Source organism: Eurosta solidaginis, chromosome X, assembly GCF_040869045.1.
Source record: "Eurosta solidaginis isolate ZX-2024a chromosome X, ASM4086904v1, whole genome shotgun sequence".
Taxonomy (NCBI): Eukaryota; Metazoa; Arthropoda; class Insecta; order Diptera; family Tephritidae; genus Eurosta; species Eurosta solidaginis.
The window spans coordinates 135,832,292-135,855,656 of NC_090324.1; the positions used below are offsets into that span (position 1 = coordinate 135,832,292).

At 41.0% G+C, this 23,365-nt stretch overlaps 1 protein-coding gene and 1 pseudogene across 1 annotated transcript in view; both read right to left on the minus strand.

The window, feature by feature from the left end:
• The window catches only part of LOC137235482 (calcium-dependent secretion activator-like), a 3,515,579-nt gene that overhangs the window by 527,508 nt on the left and 2,964,706 nt on the right, over positions 1-23,365 (minus strand). The window lies entirely within an intron of this gene.
• On the minus strand, positions 13,849-15,290 carry LOC137234567 (protein RCC2 homolog pseudogene; annotated as a pseudogene).

Here is a 23,365-nt window from a genome sequence, read left to right on the forward strand (position 1 = left end):
ATATACGTTAATGGTCGGGAGTTAATGATATTTTCTATTTCCGTCGTCATACTATGAAGCAGCTCATCAGTCGGTGCCCGAGTCGGAGTAATTTTATAAAATATGTTTTTAAATGAGCGAACCAGGCGCTCCCATGCGCCCCCCATATGAGGAGCTGCCGGTGTAATGAATTTCCATGATGTCGTTGCGGTTGTGAAAGAACGAACGAGCACCTCTTTGTCAACGGCTTCTAAAGCTTCTCGTAATTCCCGTTCTGCGCCAACAAAATTAGTAGCATTATCGCTGTAAATTTCTCGGGGCGTGCCTCGGCGAGATATGAAACTCCTTAATGCCAGGATACAAGAGCTCGTCATCAAAGAGAAAGCGATTTCCACGTGAATAGCTCTCAATGTCAAACATGTAAACAAAACACCGTATCTTTTTTCTTTATGACGTCCCACCGTAACAAGGATCGGTCCAAAATAATCTATACCTGTAAACGTGAATGGGGCTACGTATGGAGTGGTACGTGCTCGTGGTAATATTGCCATTTGTGGAGGTGCGGGTTTAGCCTTAATAATTTTGCATATTTGACATTATTTCAAAATTGATTTCACTGTTGATCGTAAGCGTGGAATATAGAAATATTGGCGTAGTTCATTTATCACGGTTTCATTATTTAAGTGATGGAATCTCGAATGGAAATGCCGAACGACTAGGGCTGTGATGCGACCATTTTTTGGAAGAATTATTGGGTTCTCTCGAGGCCCCGGCGCATTAGCTATTCTGCTGTCCACCCTTAAAATGTCGTCTTTATCAAGATATGCTGCCACTTTGTATAGTGAAGAGGTTTTCCTTAGACGATTTTTACTTTTTAGCTGCGCAATATCTTCTGAAAATGTTTCGAGCTGTGCTTGTCGGTAAAGAACTAATTCACTCTTATAAAGCTCTTCTTGTTGTAACTCTCCGAAAAGCAATTGCTGATTTAGCTTGCGTCTCTTACAGTTTTGAATATAGCGCATAACGTAAGCCATAGTCCTAGATAGCCGACACCATTTTGAGAAGCGATTTACATCTACTAGTGGTGTAACTTCTAATATTTGAAGGACATGTTTCTTCAGCTCAGTAATAGTCGCTTCAATATTATGTTGTTCTTGTGGCCACTCATCCTCAGGCCTACAAAGAAAGTCCGGGCCATTAAACCAACGCCCACATGAAGTGACGTCAAATATTTTAAGACGTTTGGTGGCTTCATCTGCAACGTTACTTTTTGACGGAATCCATCTCCATTCTGAAAGGTCGCTTGATTCCAAACTTTCACCTATGCGCAGTCCCACGAACTGATGATAGCGTCTAGTATCTGAGTGCAGCCAGCTTAAAACTGTTTTGGCATCAGACCAAAAAACTTTACGGCTTATCTTAATCGATAATGAATCCGATACAGACCTTGAGAACCGAACACCTATCAGTGCTGCCATCAATTCCAGTCTGGGTATAGAAATTTGTTTTAGAGGCGCTACTCTAGCCTTTGAACCTATTAGAGAGCATTCTGCGACGTTATTTTTTGATACACGTAAGTAGCATACTGCGGCATAAGCAGAATCACTGGCATCGACAAAGGTATGCAGCTGAACATCAGCTCCTTTGTAATTAGCATGGTATTTTATATAGCATCGCGGAATTTTGATGTCTTCTAATATAGGCAAACATTTTAGCCATTGAAACCATTCTTCTGCTAGACTGGCTCCAATTTCTTCATCCCATTTGACTGAGCTGCGCCAGACGGCTTGTAATAATATTTTTCCAAATATTAATATATTATTGATTAGACCAAGGGGGTCATATATAGTCATTACCATGCTTAACATCTCACGTTTCGTTGGAACTTTGCTCCCGTTAAAAATGTTTTCATGCCACATTAAAGGTGAAAGTTTAAATGTAATTACGTCGTCACTGGGAATCCAGAAAACTCCTAATACTTTTTCCGTGGTGTTATAGCCGCTGATATTAATTTTAAGTTTGGCGGCTGATTCGCCCAATGTTTTTAAAACTTCCGGACAATTGGAGCACCAATTACGAATATTGAACCCACCAGCCTTGTGAATGTATTGCACGTTATGCGCAAGAGTGATGGCTTCTTGTTTAGAGTCGACGGAGTCTAAGTAGTCATCAACATAGTGGTTGTTTTGAATAGCATCGACTGCTCTAGCTTGGCTACTGGCAAATCGTTCAGCATTCAAGTTTTTAACAAATTGAGAAGTCGATGGAGAGCAAGCTGCTCCAAAGATCATCACCTTCATAACAAAGATATCCGGCTCTACGGAAGCATCACACCCACGCCAAAGAAAACGTTGATCGTGTTGATCTTCGGGGCGAATCAATACTTGATGAAACATTTCTTGAATGTCGGCTGATATAGCAATAACTTTTTGCCTAAACCTGTATAAAACTGCGGGCAGGGATACGATTAGATCGGGTCCTTTCAACAGAAAAATGTTAAGGGAAACGCCGTGTGATTTAGCGGCAGCGTCCCATACTTCACGCGATTTGCCTGGCTTATTTTTGTTGAACACCGCAAATATTGGTAAATACCATATACGCCTTTGTTCGTTTTCGTTGATCTCGCTGCTCGTTAGTTTATGAATATATCCTTTTCTTAAATAATCAGCTATAGTGGTATCAAATATGGCTTTAAGATTTGGTTCGCGTTGGAGCTTTTTCTCCAAACAGATAAGTCTATTTTTTGCCATAATGCAGCTTTCCGGCATTTCAAATTCACCAAAGCGCCACAGAAGGCAACTTTCGTAGTGGCCATTAGGAGCTTGGCGAGTATATTCGTGCAACAGATTTAAAGCACGCTCATCTTCTTTACTAGGTAACGACTTCTGCGTAGCAACAATGCCTAGACTTTCAAATGCGTAAAACTTCTTAACCGCAGCATGCAGTTCATCATCGTTTTCTTTTGAACATTCGCATACGCAGCAATTCCACTGTTCATGTGCCGCTGATTTATCTCCAGCTGTTCCGTAAATGTGCCACCCTAACACTGTTTTTATTGCTACTGGCTCGTTTGGCTGACCCTCCCTTATGTCTTGCGCTAGTCCCAATTTAAAGTGGTCGATACCAATTAAAAGTGTAGGAATAGCGTTGGTGTAGCTCGATATGGGTAGGTTTCTTATGTGCTTGTATTCCTCACTGATTTTTCCATAATCCAGACTCTGCATTGGAAGAGATAATTTGTTCACCGTGTGTGCTTTAAGATTTATTTTTCGCTGATTTGGTCCAGCAATTTGAATATTTACTGCCTTCGATTCATTTTCGGTTCTCCGTACGTCGCCTGTCCACTTCAGGCATAGCGGCTCGCTTTTTCCAGTTAGTTTTAATTCTTCAGCAATTGATTGGTCCATTAACGTTATTGACGATCCTTCGTCAATAAATGCAAAAGTTTTAACAGACTTATTGTCTTTACCAAATATTGTGATAGGCAAAATTCTAAATAAAACGTTTTGATTTTTATTGCAATGTGCATTACAGCTGTTTGCATTTGTTTTGACATTTGCTGATTGCTCTTCAATTGGCTGCAGTTGTGGTTGCTTTTGTTGTTGGCCCTCATTTCGTGTACTGAAAAAACGATGCAAAAGAGAGTGATGTCTATAAACGCACCCATTCACTTCGCAACCTTTTTGACATTTTGCTCTATCAACATGTTGCCCGAGGCATTGTTTACAGAGGTTATGTTGTCTCACAATATTCCAACGCATTGCTCGATCCATGCTAAGAAATTTTTGACACTTCGCAACATTGTTGCAATTCAGTTTGCAAACGCAACATTTCCTTTGCTGAGTAGCGTGAGAGTAAACAAAAGCTTTTTTGTTTTTACTGTCTGACGTTTGCATAACTTGATTTACATTTACATTGCTAGCAGAAATTCCGACGTCAAATATCCAATCTGAAAATGTAGCAAGATTTACATATTTGTTTTCTTTTAATAAACCTAATTTAAAGGTGCCCCACTTCAGCTGGAGAGTTGGGGGCAATTTCTCTATAAGCTCTTGCAATAGAGACGAGTTTTCTAATTCATTATATAAGCCGGATGCTTCTATAGTAGCTGTTAAGCCTTTGACATTCACAGCAAAAGAAGTGAAAGTTTCCAACTTATTTTGATTAATTGGTGACATTGCTTTTATTTTGTTTTTAATAGAGTTGATGATTTTCTCTGGTTGACCGTATAGCATTTTTAGTGTCGATATAGCATCAGGCACACATGCCGGGTGTATTAAGATATGTTGAACAGCATTGTACGCGTCTCCTTTTAGAGATTTTTGAAGTCGGATTAAGTTTTCAGCATCATTTAGCCCACAGACTATTGTAGACCAGTCATACGTGGCACTGAAAATTGGCCATTCTTCCGGTCGTCCAGAGAATGTGGGCAATTCGCGTGGAACTGAGTGACGTGCGTTTATTTGTTGCAAAGTCAAGTTGTTATGGTTATTATTATTAATCGGTGCAGTTTCTGTAAGTTGTGGGAACGTCATGTTTGACACACGTGGTGGAGGTGCAAAATTCTGTGGCCCTATTAACGAAGAGGGAATATGTAACGTCGTCGAGTTATATCGAGAAGTGTTGAAGGCAAAATTTGCGCGGCCGTTTGTTGTCGCTGCATTTTCTTGTGTTCTACCTTGTTCGAACATTGTGCATTCCGCCCGCATAGGGTAAGTGTTAGGGCATGTTTGATCGCCTATAATAGGTTCCGCGTGCCGGTTGTAATTCATGGTCGCGTTTGGAATGTACGTAGCCTGTGTATTGTAATTCCGAGTATTGCTAGTGACGTTTGCTCTTCTATAATCAGCAGTTTGTGAGTTTATGTGATTACGTGCGATGTTATTTCCATTGGCTGTTGGCGCATTTACAGAATTTAGTGCATCTTCAGCGGCTGCTGGCGCATTCGCAACACCAAGCGTTGTAGATTCCTTTGGTGCCGCATTCACCGAATTTATCCATTCTTGAACTGCACTTACTTTCATTGAACCCGAATCGTTACTCGATACATCTACATCATTTTCTAATAGCTTATACTTCCTGGCAACGAAGTCTAGTTTTATTTGTTCTTCCTCAGCGAGTCTTCGTAACTCCAGTGACCTTCGACGCGCTTGAGTATTTGCAGAGGCACACGAGGCGAAGCTTAATGGATTTGTTCGTCGCCATTGTGTTAAGTTGCTGCTTTTGCTGGTCTTCGGGAGGATGTGGTTTTGGGTGGCTGGATGATTAACCCTGTAAACTAGAATGGCTCATTTTGTACTTACTGCGAGGTAGAGTATAGATATTGTGATTTTGCTTTCGATCGATTGCTATAATTGATTTCCGGCACCAAGTTAGTCCGGCGATTGGTCCGTATAAATTGTTGATAATTAAAAAAGAATTTTAATTAAACGTAAGCGGAGAAATTTATTCTGCGTATGGTCTGCCGATCTTCGTCGATTTTGAACTCAAATCAGGACTGGATATACCAGGAGTGACATAAAGAGGTAAAATTCCTGGAGGAAATTGGAATTTCTCTTATTAACAGAATATGATTAAAGTTTGGATAAGTATACATACTTTTTTAGTGAAGAAAGACAGACAATTTTACTTGTGATCTATACTAAGTTATCTTAACTCGGACACTGTTCAAATTGCAATGATTAACCTCAAATTTCACATGTGATAGCTTAGTTTCGAAAAAATGTGTATAAGTCCGTGTGAGTACGGAAATCGACGAAGATCGTATGTACTAAAGAATAATAACAATAAATAATTTCAGTGTTGAATAACTACTAGAAGCTAAATGTATTATGTGGCGGTAACAACACCCTTGCAATACAGCAAGAGGAGCTGAAATCACTATGGAAGAAGACAAAGTCACTTTATGAAGGTCTCCTCAACTCTACAGATATAACGAAAGAGGTCCTGCAATCCATTAAGCAGAAAAATTAAAGCTGTTTCGCATGCTATATGAAATGCATGGCTACAATCGCTGCTGAAGTGGAAAAATTAGCACCACCTGCAAATGCCCCTGCCACAAAAGTGGAAACCAATCCCAATCATGGACATAAAATTCGGCTGCCCGCTTGCGATACCGATGTGTTTAAAAGTGATTACTTTTCTTGGCCGGCTTTTAGAGATATGTTCACGGCCTTATATATTCTCAACAAGGATCTGCAAGATGTTACAAAAATTTATTATCTAAGGCAGAAGACTCAAGGGGAAGCAGAAGAAATAGTAGAAAGGTGCAACCTGACGAATGAAGGGTTTGAAACAGCCTATTGAACACGCAATTGAAGCTTTTGTTTAATCTTACGGCAGTCGAATACGAATGCGGAACAGCAATAAAAAAATTACAACGCGAAATAAATAATTGCATATCGGCGCTTCAATGTCACAAAATCGACATTACAAACTGGGATGCAATTATAACATACTTATGTTCCACAAAGCTCCCGGAATCCACCTTGGCGCTATGGGAACAAACCGTAGAGAAGGAAACGGACATCCCAAAATGGGAAGATATGGACAAATTCCTGCCCAGCCGTTTTCAGACTCTAGAAACTGTTCCCCCTGTGGGTTAGGGGTTAGAATATGCCCACGGTAGGTATACCGGTCGTAAAAGGCGACCATAATACCATGGGTACCCAATCCATGAGTAAGGTGTTTTACTCGAAAGGTAGCAAGGTGGACGCGGTGTATCACCCTGTGAGACCCTAGGCAAGGTCTTTATAAAAACTGCTACCGCGGGAGCAGGAGAAGCCAGTGTGATCTGGTGCACTGCATCGAACGATGCTTTGTACTCAGGTCTCACCTCCTGTCCTGGGATGGCCCCCTTGTGGGAGCATCGCGGTGGCTGTGGTTTCAAATAGAGTTCACATATAACACACGCTCTGAGTAGACTTTTTTTCCCTTGGGGCGTGCAAACCCAAGGGAATTCGGTCTCATGCTTGCCACGGCAGTCCCAATTTCATTGAGAAACTGACCCTGAGGGGCAGATGATAGGTTGGTCACATCCCTTAATTTGTGACAAATTGCTGCAAATAAGTTGACGAAAGATGGTGAAGGAACGCATGTCTATCGTCAGCCGAAAAACAATCGATAATTGTACGAGTGGGCCGGTGCTCATCTCGTCTTTTGAGATGTTTGAGGCTGCTTTAGACTGCGTAAGCGAATAGGAGGCGTTCGCTGTGTGGATGGCCACATCCTATATGTGGCAAGATTTGACGTTGTCAAATCACTGCAGTATGGCGGACTGCAATGCAAGGATGTTGCTGGGGCAGGTACTCGGTACTTACAGGTCTGTGAGCGGAAAAGGTTGGACACATCCCTTAATTGTGGTAGGAGTTTATTTGGAGGCAAATCGGTGCATAATTGTTGCGTAATTGAGTGGAAATTGGAGCGAAATTAGTAGCAAAAATGGAAGCCAATAGTAGACAATATGGCACACAATGTTTGTCAACGTAGTGTGGCCTCAAGCGGTGTCGAGGGGCTTTGTTGAGGCGGGCACTCGGCACTCACAGGTCTGTGTGTGGAAAAGGTTGGTCACATCCCTTGATTTAAATTGTGATGGTGTTTTAAGACGGAGCATAATTGGATGCCAAGCTCACTTTGTTTGTCAACATAGTGCGGCCCTTTAAGCAATATCTAAGCAAAACCAAGCTCCGTCGTTAACAATGTATTTATACATTGTTGTAACACTGCAGGACAGAAAAGGTTGGTCACATTCCTAAATTGCGACAAAAACACAATATCTCAATCTGGTTAACTTGTTAATCAGATATCGAGATATCAAAATCAATGAAAGAGGGACTCTGAGGCAAGCACGGAACTCGCGGTGGAGTTGCCGTGCAACCGGGTGCCATTACCCGAAAATGGAAGAGGAGGATGGATAGTCCTCCTCGGCCAAACCAAGGCTGGTTGACTTAAACACCCCAGCTCACCGATTTGGTAATAACTTGTTGGGCCGAAGATCAACGGACATTGATCTGTGTTTTTACACCGGAGGTAAGTATTCACGACAGGGACTCCCGTAATGCACGTTCTTTCGTCTAGAAACTGTGTCTGACATAAAGGGTAGCAAACCATCCAAGCCGCCCAAAACTCACACGAATAGTTCAAAGAAATGTCTACAAAGCTTGGATTTTACCAAGCCAGCGTTCCAAAAACGGCATGTAAGATGTGCAACAGTAAGGAGCACAAATTACGAAACTGCCAAAAATTCCGTAAGCTGTCCACGGCAGACAAAATAGCTTATGTGAAAAGCAACAACTGTTGTCTGAACTGCTTATCGGCTGGGCACACAGTGACAAGATGCACGAGTCCATTCAGCTGCAACTCATGTCACTCAAGGCACAACACCTTGCTCCACCTTCCGACAGGTCATCCAAAAACAACACCAACAACGCCCCAAAGGGGCAACCAACATAACAATGATAACGTACCCTCCACTTCACAACAGGCAGGGGCAAGGATGAACTCTGAAAAGAGAAAAGAAAATATTAATAGCGTATCTTCCTGTCATGCACATACAACAAAGGGGGTATTACTAGGCACAACACGAGTGAAAATAAACTATAATGGAGTGGATTTCTCCGCGAGAGCACTTATAGGCTCTGGGTCTGAATGTTCGTTTATAACAGAAAGACTCAAAAACAGAATACATCTGCCATCGAAACAATTGCACGTCCATGTTTCAGGCATTAATAATACACCATCTGCGCAGGTGAAAGAATCCTGCTCCATAAGACTGGGTTCCCTTATAGACCCCTTAGTATGCATTGATACAGTGGTTCTGGTCCTACCTCAGTTGACAGGGGAACTTCCGACATGTCAAGTTGACGCAATGACTCGACAAGAGTTCCCTGATCTTGTTCTGGCGGAGAAAAGGTTCTTCGTTAACGAACCAGTCGACCTAATCCTAGGAGGCGACATTAATCCTCAAGTAATTCTAGACGGCATGCGGAAGAACGTCTTAAATATGCTTCTCGCCCAAGAAACCGTCTTCGGTTGGATATTAACCGGTCGCACAGAAGCAACTCAGTCAATTAATAACCGAGTATCTTTTTTTAATGAAATCAGCATCGAGAAACAATTGACTGCCTTTTGGGAGCTAGAAGATTTCCCTAAGAAAAGGTCCCTCACTGAGGATAATGTCTATTGCGAGGCACTTTACAAAGCGACAAAAAAACGGAATGACGATGGGAAATACATCGTAGCCCTACCATTCAAGCAGGGGTTTCCAAACAGCATCATATTAGCGCTTGCTCTCAGTTTTACCGAAACGAGACGCGCCTATCGAAAATGCCAGCCCTACAAACTGAATACAACAGAGTTTTAGCGGAATACGAAACACTAGGGCATATGACAAAAGTTCCAAGAATTATCCCTCACCATTCAATATATTGCTACTTTTTGCCTCATCATGCGGTAATAAAAGATGAGAGCACGACTACAAAAGTAAGAGTAGTTTTTAACGCATCGTGTCCCACTGCCAATGGCACTAGTTTGAATGACGTGTTATACACCGGCCCCGTACTGCAGGCCGACCTAACAATTCTGCTCCTTCGTTGGCGATTCTTCAAATATGTCTTTAAAAGCGACATAGAGAAGATGTATCGCCAAATATGGGTAATGCCCAACCAAACCCAGTTTCAAAGAATAGTATTTCGCAGTAATCCAGGAGATCCTATCAACGTCTATGAATTAAAGACAGTAACGTTTGGAGTTAACTGTGCTCCTTATCTGGCAATAAGGACACTGTACCAACTAGCCGATGATGTAGAGACTTCATCACCCATAGCAGCCAGCATTCTGCGTACAAGCATGTACGTCGATGACGTGCTAGCAGGAGGCCACAGCATCAAGTCAACAATTAAAGCTCGGGAGGAAGTCACCCACGCACTAAGGTCAGCAGGTTTTTCTTTGCGAAAGTGGACTTCGAACTGCAGCCGAATACTGAAAGGACTACCAAAATCCCACTTGCTAAACGAAGATTTTCTGGAATTCGAGGATGCGAGTACAGTCATAACATTAGGCATCAGATGGAACGCGCATTCGGATTATTTCTATTTTACTGCAAAACCTATCGAAAATCGTGAGGTCCTGACGAAAAGGGCAATACTTTCAGCGATCGCCAAACTCTTCGATCCTTTGGGATGGCTCGCGCCAGTCATCATAGTAGCCAAGATCATAAGGCAAAACATCTGGCTGGAAGGAACTGACTGGTACGAGGCAGTGTCCGCGCGTACCCTAGATAAATGGCAAATCTTTATGGAGGACTACCTGGATATTAACAATATTCAGATACCAAGATGGGTAAATTTTACACTAAATGAGGACGTTGAATTACATGGGTTCTGCGACGCATCCGAAAAAGCCTATGCAGCTACAATATTTCTTAGAGCAAGGGTTAATGAGGAGGTCCACGTCAGCCTACTAATGGCGAAAACAAGAGTAGCTCCCGTAAAAACAATTTCGTTACCTAGATTAGAACTGTGTGGAGCAGTCTAGTTAGCCGAAACTTTAGAATCAGTGCGCGAAAACCTGAACCTGGGAAAATTCCATACACATCTATGGACTGACTCAACGATCGTTTTAGCGTGGATTAAAAAACCTCCCTGCTATTGGTCAACATTTGTTGCTCATCGAGTAACTAAAATGGTAGAAAAGGTAGGGAACAGTGCCTGGCACCACGTAGAGTCAGCATCAAAGCATCAGCAGATTTGGCCAGCAGAGGGATGTCAGCAAAAGACCTAGTCGCAAGCTCCTTGTGGTGGCAGGGACCTTCTTGGTTACAAGAAGACAATTCAAAGTGGCCAAATCAAGAAAAAGAGTATCAGACAAACATTGAGCAAAAGCGCGCAAAAGCCTTTACCGCATCAAAAATAATTGGGAATGAGGATATCCTAGAAAGGTTTTCAGAACTTTTAAGAGCCTTGCGGATCATATCATATATTATAAGGTTTTCACAAAGAACCAATCCTAAGACAAAATCTTCCTTTAAAGCAGAATCGTACTTCATTTCACCCGATGAAATTCAGGCCACGACAAGTCGTTTAATAATTATCTACCAACGGAAGCATTATTCGGAGGAACTTTCAAGTTTAAAATCCGGGAAACTCATCGGTTCAAAGAGTGAAATCCAGCCTCTTACCCCCCTTGTCGATGAAAAGGGCATATTGAGGGTGGGCGGTCGTCTTTCAGGGGCGAAGGAACTTCCCTACAGTGAACGGCACCCGATCAATCTGCCGTATGACTGCCGGCTCACACGACTTCTTGTCCAGTTCATCCACAAAGATACCTTGCATGGTGAGAACCAACTTATGTTTCGTCGCCTACGCACAGAATATTGGATTCCTAGGGTCAAAAATATGATCCGATCGGTCATACATAACTGCAAAACCTGCACCATATTCTGCAAATGGACCCAAACCCAACTTATGGGAGATCTACCTCCAGAACGAACCTCCTTTTCCCGGGCTTTCACCAATACGGGGGTAGATTTTGCCGGACCATTCGACATCAAATCTTATAGCGGAAGAGGATGCCGCATTTCAAAGGGTTACGTCTGCCTCTTTGTCTGCTTTGCCACCAAGGCGATTCATTTAGAAGTCGCGAGTGACCTCAGAACTACCGCCTTTTAAGCAGCTTTCGATCGGTTTGTCGCCAGGTGAGGATGTCCGAAGAACATATAATCCGACAACGGAACAAACTTCGTCGGTGCCTCTCGAGTACTTTGATCCGAACTCAAAGCTTTCCTCGCCGATGCGCGTAACCAAACCCTATCGAGGTACTCTCACCAAACCCTTCAATGGCACTTCATACCTGCAGCCGCCCCTCATATGGGCGGGCTGTGGGAAGCTGGAGTCAAAAGTTTTTAAAACCACTTCAAAAAGATAGCGTTGGACTATAAATTTACTATGGAGGAGTTCAGTACCCTTCTTTGCAGGGTTAGGTCTTGTCTCAACTCGAGACCTCTGAGCCCCTCCTCCAACGACCCGTCCAGCTTGGAGCCACTCACTCCGGGACACTTCCTCATTGGCGGTCATCTACTAGCCCCACCAGAGATTGACGTCAGTGAGAATCGTGCCTCACTTGTCAACCGCTGGGAGAAGCTGAAGGCATTACATCAAACGTTTTGCAAACGGTGGAAGTCCGAATATCTCACCGAATTGAAAAAACGCACCAAGTGGAAACACCCACAAGCCAACCTGAAACAAGGGGACCTGGTAGGCATAAAAGAGGAAAATTTACCTCCGAACGAATGGAGATTAGGACGAATAACCAAACTCCATTATGGAGCCGACAATCGAGTTCGAGTCGTCGAGCTTGATACGGCGAGAGGGCACACGACAAGACCAATCACAAAGTTGGTCTTGCTTCCTCCTTGCGAGGAGAGGGTCAGAGATCTTTAATATCCCACTTCTCATTCTCCCTAATTCCACTTCTTTTCTAGTCAGGGTGTGACACCGAATTAGGGATGTGAAGCTTGTCTACAATTGTCCAAGACCAGCAAACCCTTCATGCAACACTCCTTAGGAACAAATTTCAAAACAACGATGCGGTTGGCCAATTGAATTGCTCTTTAAAATAAGTCTAGGTTTAAAAGCTTTCTTATCAGCCATGAAACTATTATACAACAGGAGAATTTCCTGTCTGCAAACCTACATTTTATCTAAACAGTAGTACACCTTTGCAGATGGCATTGGGTTAAGATTGCCTAATGTTTAGTTATAAAGGTGAATACGAGCTCAAGTGGGAACGCGTGGGTTAGGCCATATCTATATATATAACTTAACTAATTCACCTCGGCGCAAGACTTGCTTTCATGCGCCCATGGCCTTGCTTTGGGCATGAGTGAAATGCAAGCTCCTATGTTTGGCGGAGCCATTCACACACCTCCTATAGTGGCGGAGTCACACACAACCGCTCTTAGTTTCACGGAGCCAAAAAAACTGCCTATGTTTTGGCATGAATGAAATGTACGCTCCTATGTTTAGCGGAGCCAATCACACACCTCCTATTTGGCGGAGTCACATTCATACAAACAAACAAAAAATGGGGGCCAAACCAATACGCTCCCAAAATTTTACTCATGATAATGGCATATCTTCAACATGCTCCTCTAAGACTTTCATGGCTGACAAAAGAAAAGTTTTTCCCTAAAATTTAAAAGCTGATAGCTTAGCGCACAAAGTTTTTTTCTCACGTGCGTGGAGCACAAAAAGTTTCCAATCATTATTTATTTCAGCTTTTATTTCAAAAAAACAAAATTACCCTATGAAGCACCGATCGGGGTATTGGAGCAAAACGATAATTTTGGGGAAATTATGTTTTCCGAAATTAGGCTCTAAAGCATACTAAATGGCTTTAGAAATGAAAAAAAAACCCGGTTTCTAGCGCTGCTGTCCTCAGAGAACGCATCATAGAAATTTAGAACAGTATAACACCTGTTAACGAATTTAGTAGCCTCAACGCCAAGACGGTTTCAATATGTTATTAAAAAACAATATTATTTAGTGTTACGTGAAGCTATTAATACTACAACAGGTTATTTATGTACGGTATGTACGTTGTTTTTTTGTTTCTTTCCCATAACTTTGCTATTTTATGTTAAAGTGAGGGTTTTTGTAGTTTATTATGAAAATCAATAAAACAAAATGAGTCAGTTATACAACTGTATAATCCCATTTTTCAGAAAAATTATTAGCCTTTCAATCCAGCGGAAAAAGGGGGAGTATGTAGACTTTTCTCCGTCACTGTCTATTTATTTTTCTAGGCCACCCTGAATATGTTTAATAAATGTTGGATAAGCTTTAAATAAATACGTTTTTGCAACTGCATTACTCAGTCATCGATAGTATATTCTGGTAACTTGTCATATTTCTGCTTAGTTGACTCGTGATCAGTATCTACTAGTAATATAGCATGAGAATAACCCATAGCAACCTGAGGTATTTTCATATTATCCATTTTGGGGACTTCCTTAGGAACAGTGGACGACCTTTGGAACTCGCCAATACCCAATTCCCCATAGGTGGGAGAAGCGCCCCATGCTATTAAGGTATCATCAGCTGATATGATAATAGAAGTGTTTCCGCATCCGATATCAGTAATGTTCCACCCAGATAAGTCCTGAACAGGTTTTGGGTACATATTTGCTTCTCCCGTCTTCTTATTTTGCCCAAATAGAAAGAGTACGCCAAGCTCGTTGATGACAAGACTAAAAGTTGCGCCACAATATACATTCCGTCCACCACGTCCTTGAATGTCGAAAAATTTTATTAAACGAGGTACCATCTCGTCCTTAGGCTCTGCATGACTAAGGCGCCCAAAGCCGCCAAATCCCCAGCTATACACACGCTTCTTGGAATCAATGGCGACCATATGATTATTACCGCAGGCGAAGTCGACAATTTGAACGTTCTCTACAGGTGTTACATGTCCTTCCTTGCTTTTCTCAATATAAAGTACGCTTTTTTTTTGAGACGTTTCAAAGTGAAAAGATAATTTGTTCGCATTGACGAAATACTTTTCATCTGTGTTATGTCCCAATTGACCGTATTCGGGTAACCCAAATGTATGCAAATTACCTTTAATGTCGAGAATCACTGAAAACTCGGCTCCACAACACATACGAATAATTGGCGGACCACGGTAGTTTATTGCGGTTGGGATATTTACCACCGGCTGGGTGTTACCTATACCACATTGCCCAGACTTATTCTCTCCGCAGGCATAAACAGTACCTGTCTCAGTCAAAAAGAGGGAATAGTGCCGACCACATGCAACTTGGACAACGTTGACGCGTTCCAAACCAGGAATAATAGTAGGTGTTTCGCATATTTTCACATCAGGTAATCCCAAGTGACCGAAAGGATTGCGGCCAAAAGAAATCGCCCTACGATCCATGTTTATTAGAAGGGTGTGAGCAGAAGTCGGACTACTTGCACAATAACGATACTTTTCAGTAAATCGATGAAAGTTATAAAGATTGGGTCGAACTTTCGCGACATTTTGCGATCCCGTTTGCCAGTCAAATCCCATGTCACCATTCCGGAAATTAGCAACTGGCCCGGAGTTTTGTCCAGAGATGCTAGTAGATCTTCTGGCAATTTCGTAGGGGGATCTAAATCCTCAATAGGAATTAAAACCTCCACTTGGTCTGCTGTAGACTGGCCGTCTTCACTGGAAGCATCGCTTAACACAGCTTTGAAATCCTCTTGCCTTTTTGGGCGACGTTTGTTAGGGCCAGCACCGTTTCCACCAACTTTAAGTTTTGCAGACATATTGCTTATTATTCTCCGCGGCCACCGTGGTGTGATGGTAGCGTGCTCCGCCTATCACACCGTATGCCCTGGGTTCAACTCCCGGGCAAAGCAACATCAAAATTTTAGAAATAATGTTTTTCAATTATAAGAAAATTTTTCTAAGCGGGGTCGCCCCTCGGCAGTGTTTGGCAAGCGCTCCGGGTGTATTTCTGCCATGAAAAGCTCTCAGTGAAAACTCATCTGCCTTGCAGATGCCGTTCGGAGTCGGCATAAAACATGTAGGTCCCGTCCGGCCAATTTGTAGGGAAAATCAAGAGGAGCACGACGCAAATTGGAAGAGAAGCTCGGCCTTAGATCTCTTCGGAGGTTATTGCGCCTTACATTTATTTTTTTTATGGATAGATATTGTACTTCTACACGAAAAAAAATGTATTCTTTATTCGCTTATTACATGGAATTTTAAAAACGGGTACAGCAAAAGCGGTGCCGTAGATCTCAGAATAAAATTCTTTTTATTCTCACCTTTTATTCGTGTTTTTGGCTTGAATGACTCTTATTTTTTAAAAGTAATACCCTTCCTTCATATAAAATCCTGAAACTTAATGTTACATTTACCATGCAAAAAGCTCAAAACAAATTCGGGCAATTAAACCGTAGAAAGCGACGCTACAAAGAAAACCACTGCGTTTCCTGGAAATAGGGAAGGGAAAAGTAATGACTAAACAAAAAAGATAAAATCGATCAGTGTACTATGTACTCACCACCGCGTGTTTTACAATCATGATTTTTTTTCATTCAGGAAGTGGAAAAGTGTAGTAAATGTCAAAATTTCTACACTTGACTTCTGACCGTCAAGTAGTCAAGCATCACAAATCACACATTGAAAATTGTGCATGCATGAGTTCAAAATTGCTTCGTTCTGCGCATCTACGTCACACTTGACTGCTTCAGCGAATGAAGGAAAAAAAACTAGAGCTGAAGGAGAATGACGTAAGAATTGCCCATACAAAACAGCTGAACTAATGCTTACATGCGCAATGCGCCACCATATATAATTCCAGCATGGTCAAGCATTGCAACACAGACGTTAGGCCTCACGCACTTCGAAAACCACATGTCGCGCTGCCACACTACATGTCGCGTATAAAATATCTCAATCAATCATTTGGTCGAGATTCGAATACTTAATTCTACGTATTTCAGCATTTGCCATCATCCGGTGGCAAAATCCTGAACCAGATAAATAATTTTGCATGTAAATGCAACATCAACGATTTGCGCCAGATAAATCCAGACCAGTAGTTTGGTTCAATTGGTGAGCCAGATAATTTGTTAATTACTTCTTTGGCAACGCTCCGTTTAATAAACCTACTTTTCAAAAATAGATGTTGCTGCTTAGCCTTTCGCCGTATGTGATAAATGAAAAACAGCGGCGGCATCTGCCTATCACATTTCGGTTGTGCGAAAATTTCACGACATCTGCTTCTCAAGTCTCTCCATGATCCAGAGCATTCCCGTGAGAATTGAGCGTGAGCCGGAGTTGTAAAACTTAGTGGAAGACGGTAATTATCGACCATGCACGTCGAAAAATAATGTTAAATGGTGAAAACGCAACTGCGCAAGTTTTTTTTTTATACACTTACAACAGTCAAGTTGCGAATTCGTGGGGTGTGGTGGCATGCCAGGTGTGGTAAAATTAAGACGCACCACGAATTATGTAGCGCCAGCTCCGCGACATCGACCGACCAAACCAAAGCTGAAATATGTAAGGTAAAATACCAAAGCACCATCTACATGGAACGATGGGTGCTAAAATCAGTTTAGCCGTTTTTTCCCTTTGCCCCTTCTTTATAATAATAGCAAATATTAAAAAACATCCTAATACATAAACCCAGTAGTCATCCATGTTGACGAAATCAACGTAATAACACTTGATTATGTTTTTAGAATGACTCGTTTCACGGCAACTCGCGTCAAGACAGAGGGGCGTTCAAGGAATTTCTCCGTGCCATGCCGCCTTTGCGCCGCAAATCACGGCGTACAATTCTGCGCACAATACTGCAGGATGTCGACTGAAGAGAGGTGGAAGGCGGTTCGAAAACATAACTACTGCATCAACTGTTTGTCCCCTTTCCACAGTCACGAGTTGTGCACAAGTAAGGACAAGTGCTATCGATGCAACGAGCATCATCATACTACCCTTCATCGGGACAAAACCAAGGAGTGGAGGCAAACAACGAGCGACTTCCTCGATGACGGAGAAAGCTCCGACGGGGTCTTATCCCTGGCCCTCACAGAAAGAACCAAGTCTTGGGCACAACAAATGGATGATCAGGATGCAGAAGAAGAAGAATCAAGAATAGCGATATTAGCCCTCACGGAAAGAAACAAGTCTTGGGCGCAACAAATGGATGAGCAGGATGAAGAAGAAGAAGCAAGATTAGCGGTATTGGCTACCCTACCTAAACAACAGAGCGGCTCTGAACCACGTCCTTTCCGACCGCTATTACGGCACGAACGACAACGACAATTAGAAACCGAAGCAGTACGAGCAACTGGGAGCAAGCTGCAGTCACGCGTCGGTGACTCTGAAACACGTCCTTTCCGACCACCCCCCGTTCTACTCATGTGAGACGTGGTGACGCGGAAACGCGTCCTTTCCGCTCATCGCGGCGCACATCGGGTAGAACGGGCCCGTATGAATCCCGAGAAGAAGACCGCGGGCGAGCACTTGTCCGACGAAAAGAATACCCAAACATTTTAGGACCGGCCGAGTTATAACAACCCCAGCTACACCATCGATAATAAGATCATTTATCCCGATCGCACCCACGGCAGTCGTTCGCATCGAGTCCGGAGGACGCCTGCATCCGGTACGCGCACTCATCGATCCCTGCTCCCCAAACACAGTGATCGATGCCAATTTGGCGAACGAACTCCAGCTTGAGCGCATGCATTCCACGTCACCACCGAGATGTACAATCATATTGCGCGGGAAGTATGGGGTAGCAGGGAGGGTAATCATACCCAAGGTACAATAATAACACGCCATAACCGTCTCAATCCGATCGTTAGCGTGGACTCCACAATCGCAACGCCTTTTCAGTTTATGCGGTTAGCAGACCCCGATTTTTACCACGCATCACCAGTGCGACTTACACTCGGCGCTGACGTTTATGCTAGTCTTATGATCAGTGGCACGCCACCGTCCGCGATTAACGTGCTACTAGCTCAGGCCACCATCTTTGGCCTGGTCATCTCGGGGCCTACCAACAATAAGCCAATCACAGAAACATTTTTACATGTACACTTTCTTCCAAATCCACATTTTAATCTAATAAGGTGCATTGAACTAAATAGAACCACGTATTTATGTATTAACCATTTTTCTCTCACAGCATTTATCGAGAAATGGGAGCCATCCCCACAAGGCGATGGAGAACAACCTACGCATACTTTATTCCATCTTTCTTTCACCTAATATATCGCTAGATTCATAATCTTAGATGTCGATTCGGACTGGTTGTTTGTTCTCAGCTTGCTCGCCGCAAGGGGGCCGGCATGTTTAGGTCACCAGCCTAAATATTTTTTAAAAGAAATTTCGGGTCACCCTAATGCGCCACGTACTTTTATTATTACCGGTAACTGTATTTGCACCGCCGAGAACTAATTGAGTAGGGGAAAACTCGACGAAAGTTAGTAAGCGGCGGGTGCCATGAACTCTTTCTTTTCACTTCACTTTCTTTCTGAACGTCCGCAAGTGAGCTCCAGCAATCAAACCGAAGGTAAGAATTCCTTTTTTTCAAGTGTAACTTCGATAAAATTAAGCTAGTGTGGTTCGGTAAATACTTTCCAATTTAAATTTTCCACTTACTTTTGAATTCTCGAATAAAGAAAGTTTGCTATTAATTAGATTAGTGAAAGTGTTGTTTTTTCCTTAAGACACTAACTAGTTCCTTTTTATTTTTCTTTTTGGTGTTACGTGCGAACGAGTCCCCATCGTCCCGACTCACACGTAATCATCGTGTTTAAAAAAAAATAAAAACTATTCAAAGAAAACAAACTGAAGAAGTAAGTATTTTGCTTTATTAAACTATTCACCTATAAAGTTTCTAAAAACATTTAACAGTATCAATATTTTTTCCTATATTAGTATCGCTTAAATGGATTAGCAGCTTCAACAATGTATCGTGAAGTCGGAATCTAACGGCATGCATGTGTTTGCATGGAGAGCGACAAATAGCACATCCCCAGCGCCACCTGTCATGAAAAAGTATCCAGCTTCCAACATTTGTTGCAAACAAAGCATAAGAAGAGGAATTTGACATGTGTTTTGGCTATGAGTTCTTTCAGACATTGCAAGTGTAATTATTTTTTCCACTCGTTGGCAATTTTCTTACGTTTTTCACAACAAAAAATGCACTTTAACAAAACAAAAGGAGACAAAATATTTTAGTAAGTATTTTTTTAGTATAGTAAAAAAGTTTATAACAGTGCTTCGAGAAATTTTTTCATGTGAGTGAGGAAGCCAAAATGAACTTCATCTGCTTAGTCTGAAGTTCTTTTATTTTTACAAACGCAGCATCTTGCGCGATTCGGACGATGTTCGCTTTTGCATCAAAACTCCTGAACATGAGACATTTCATTGTGATGCGGGCAAGAGTTCATCGAAGAGATCACGCGGTTTCGATTTCCCTTTACTAAATATTTACAGACATGTAGTATTAGTTGCATATATCAATAACAGCTTTTACAATAAATGAATAGTCCGCCTGGTATTATTATTTAGCATTTTCTGTGGGCTAAACAACAGATTAGAGCAAAACAAACAAGTAAGGAAGTCTAAGTTCGGGTGAAACCGAACATTACATGCCCAGCTGTACACTTTAAATTCTGTTGTTGTTTGTTTTGTGTGCTTAATAGTGTTACAAGGCTGCGCAATAATACATATATATACATATGGTTCTATTCTGAACTAATTTTTGTTTAGAAGAAGCAAAAAGGATACAGAGGCTAACACCAATGACCTTGAGCGGGTAATAATGCAGTTTTCCTTCAGATATGGGGATTTCCCTAGTGTTTGTTTTAAAATAAAGATATAACAGAACAATACAAATACAATTGGTACAAAACTATTTTTCGCTAGGATTTGACTTATTATTTTTGCCTACGACCGTTTTTAAAGTAATTACATAAAAGTGGGCGTGGTCCTTCCTGCTATAAGGAAAATATATGTACCCAGTTTGTTACGATAAATAAATTTTTCTTCGAGTTATGGCTTCCGAAACATTGAAAATTGCTTAGACAAAAAAGGGCGGTGCCACACCCATTTTCAAAAATTTTAGTGTTTTAAAATTTAATGCTATAATTCAATTTAGAAAGTAAAATTCTATTATTTTCGTCTACGACCTTTTAAAAATCTTTTATATAAAAGTGGACGTGGTCTTTAACCGATCTCGTCCAATTCTCTAGAAATATTTCCTGCTATAGGGAAAATTTGTGTACCCAGTTTTATTACGATCCGTTAATTTTTCTTCGAGTTATGGCTCGCGAAACATAGAAAATTGCTTAGTCATAAAAGGGGCGGTGCCACGCCCATTTTTTAAAATTTGAGGTTTTTCCTATTTATTGTTATAAATCCATTTAGGAAATTATATACCATTGATATAGAGCTCTTTTTGCAAAGATAAAGCTTATTTTATTCGTCCACGACCCTTTTAAAAATCTTTTGTTAAAAAGTGGGCGTGGTCCTTAATCGATTTAGTTAATTTTTCTTCAAAGTATTCCTTATGGTAAAGGCAAACTCTCTGCCGAATTTTGTTACGATAGGTTTAACGATTTTTGATTTATGATTAATATTATTTGTAAAATTGATTTTATCACAAGTGGGCGGTGCCACGCCCATTTAAAAAATTTTTAAAAATTTTTATCAAGAGTCTCAATATCAGTCCACACCTCAAATTTCAACATTCTAGGTGTATTTTTTACTGAATAATCAGGTTTTTTGTGTTTTGCAAAATGTTTTATATATAAAAAGTGGGGGTGGTTATCATCCGATTTCGCTCATTTTCAATACCAATCTATTCTGGGCCCAGATAAGCTCATTATTTACTCAAGTTATCGTGTTAACGGGCAGACGGACAGACGGACGGACGGACATCGTTCAATCAAAAATTTTTTCGATACTGATGATTTTGATATATGGTCTATATCTATCTCGATTCCTTTGTTCCTGTACAACCAACCGTTATCCAAACAAAGTTATAATACCCTGTGTACAAGTACAGCGGGTCTAAAATAAAGTAAGCAATATCAAAACCTACCCCTGGTACCTACTTCCTAAATCGGAAGCGGCCTGAACCTAAAGACGAATTTTTCTGCTCGTAAAAGCACATACAATTTCCGTCTTGCATTTTTGACGGCCTATCTTCGTGATAAGGTCCAACTATTTACCGGGTCCATATCTAGAGGGAGCAGGAATTCACGCCTGACGATAGCTGCAAAGTCATCAACATATATTTTCCAGTCATTTGCTTCGAGGGCCACCAGAAGCTCTGCAGAAAATACGAAACATTTCCTTATAGCGTAGCTCTGAACGCTCTTATCTAGGTTGAAGTCCCACATGCTACCACTATGCTGCTATAATTCTCTTATCTCATAAGCAGTGTTACCAGAACTTTTTCAGAAAAAAACTAAATGGACAAAAACAGCTAAATGTACAGCTAAAAAAACTAAAAAAAAATTTTAAAGCTAAAAAAAAGCTAAAAATTTTAGGCAAATTTTCAAGCATTTTATTCAGTTGTTCATAAAAATCTTTGCATTTTAAACATACATCTAGTAAAAATTTTTTATTAATTTTTGATCCAAATATAATTTACAGATGCAATCTGTGTTTTATACAAATTATTTAAAGTCAATCATTTGACACTCGTTTCAAGGCTCTTATAAAATATCAACAGAAATCAGCTGTTTTATTAACTTACAGCTTGCGCTGCCATCTAGCTTATAATAGCAACTGCCGTAAATCAATTAGAACTTGCAGCTTGCGCTGCCATCTAGCATACAACAGCAACTGCCGGTAATGCAGTGCAAATATTCATAATAGTGCCATAGTACAAATAGATTTTTTTGTGTGCTCACAATCGTTTATTTTTAACATATTATTTTAATAAAATATAGCTAAACAAAAGCTCTGCGACCAAAGTTACCCAAAGCTCGCTAATAGCCCGAATCTCCATTTTTACAACCAAAACTTTATTTATAGATTTTGATTCCAAATAAGAGCGAAAAAGGGACCCGTACATAAAAACAGCAATTAGAAATAATGTATTTGATAATTTATAGTAATTAAGTCAGTCATTTGACCCCTCCTCTACTACCGTTACAACTATTTCACTGCTTGCAGCAGGATATCCATATAAAAGGTAGTATGTGTGAGATAAAAATATACATAAAGTTTTAAAATATTTCGATATCATCATCTGATGAATTTGAAGAAATATTTGATTTGTTCATTAGTTCAATGAGATCGTTTGTTATAATAAAATCATGGTAGCACTTCTTTTCTTTCCTTAGTCCGTACCTTATAAAATTGAATTTAACATTTTTAATTGTAACCTGTTACGCTTTGTTTTAACATTGTTCATAGTGCTTGAAATTCGCTAAACTTCTGCATTACTGAGTAGCAAAACCAAAAAATCGAAAACAAAAGCGAAAAGACTGGCAAAGGGATTTCCCCAAGAGCGTTTTTATACTCTCGAACCTCTGCCCAATCTACGTTGTTCCATTCATGTAGATGCAATTTTTTCCACTGCATTTCGATGTTATTTATTTCGCCACTTGAATATCTACATGTTTCTTGTGTGAAGCTATCGAAAATAAGTGGTTTGACAGCTCTCAGTGCCTTTTCAATAAAGAAAAAATTTATATCTTTTAAAGTTTCTATATAACTAGGCAGACGTTGCCGTAGTTGCTCTATAAATTTTATAATGAAACTACGGCAGTTTTCTCGTATAATTTTTTGCGAATGTGTATCATTAACTTTGGTTTTAAAAAAGTCCTCATAGGAGTAATGAAATTTGGGCATAGGAACC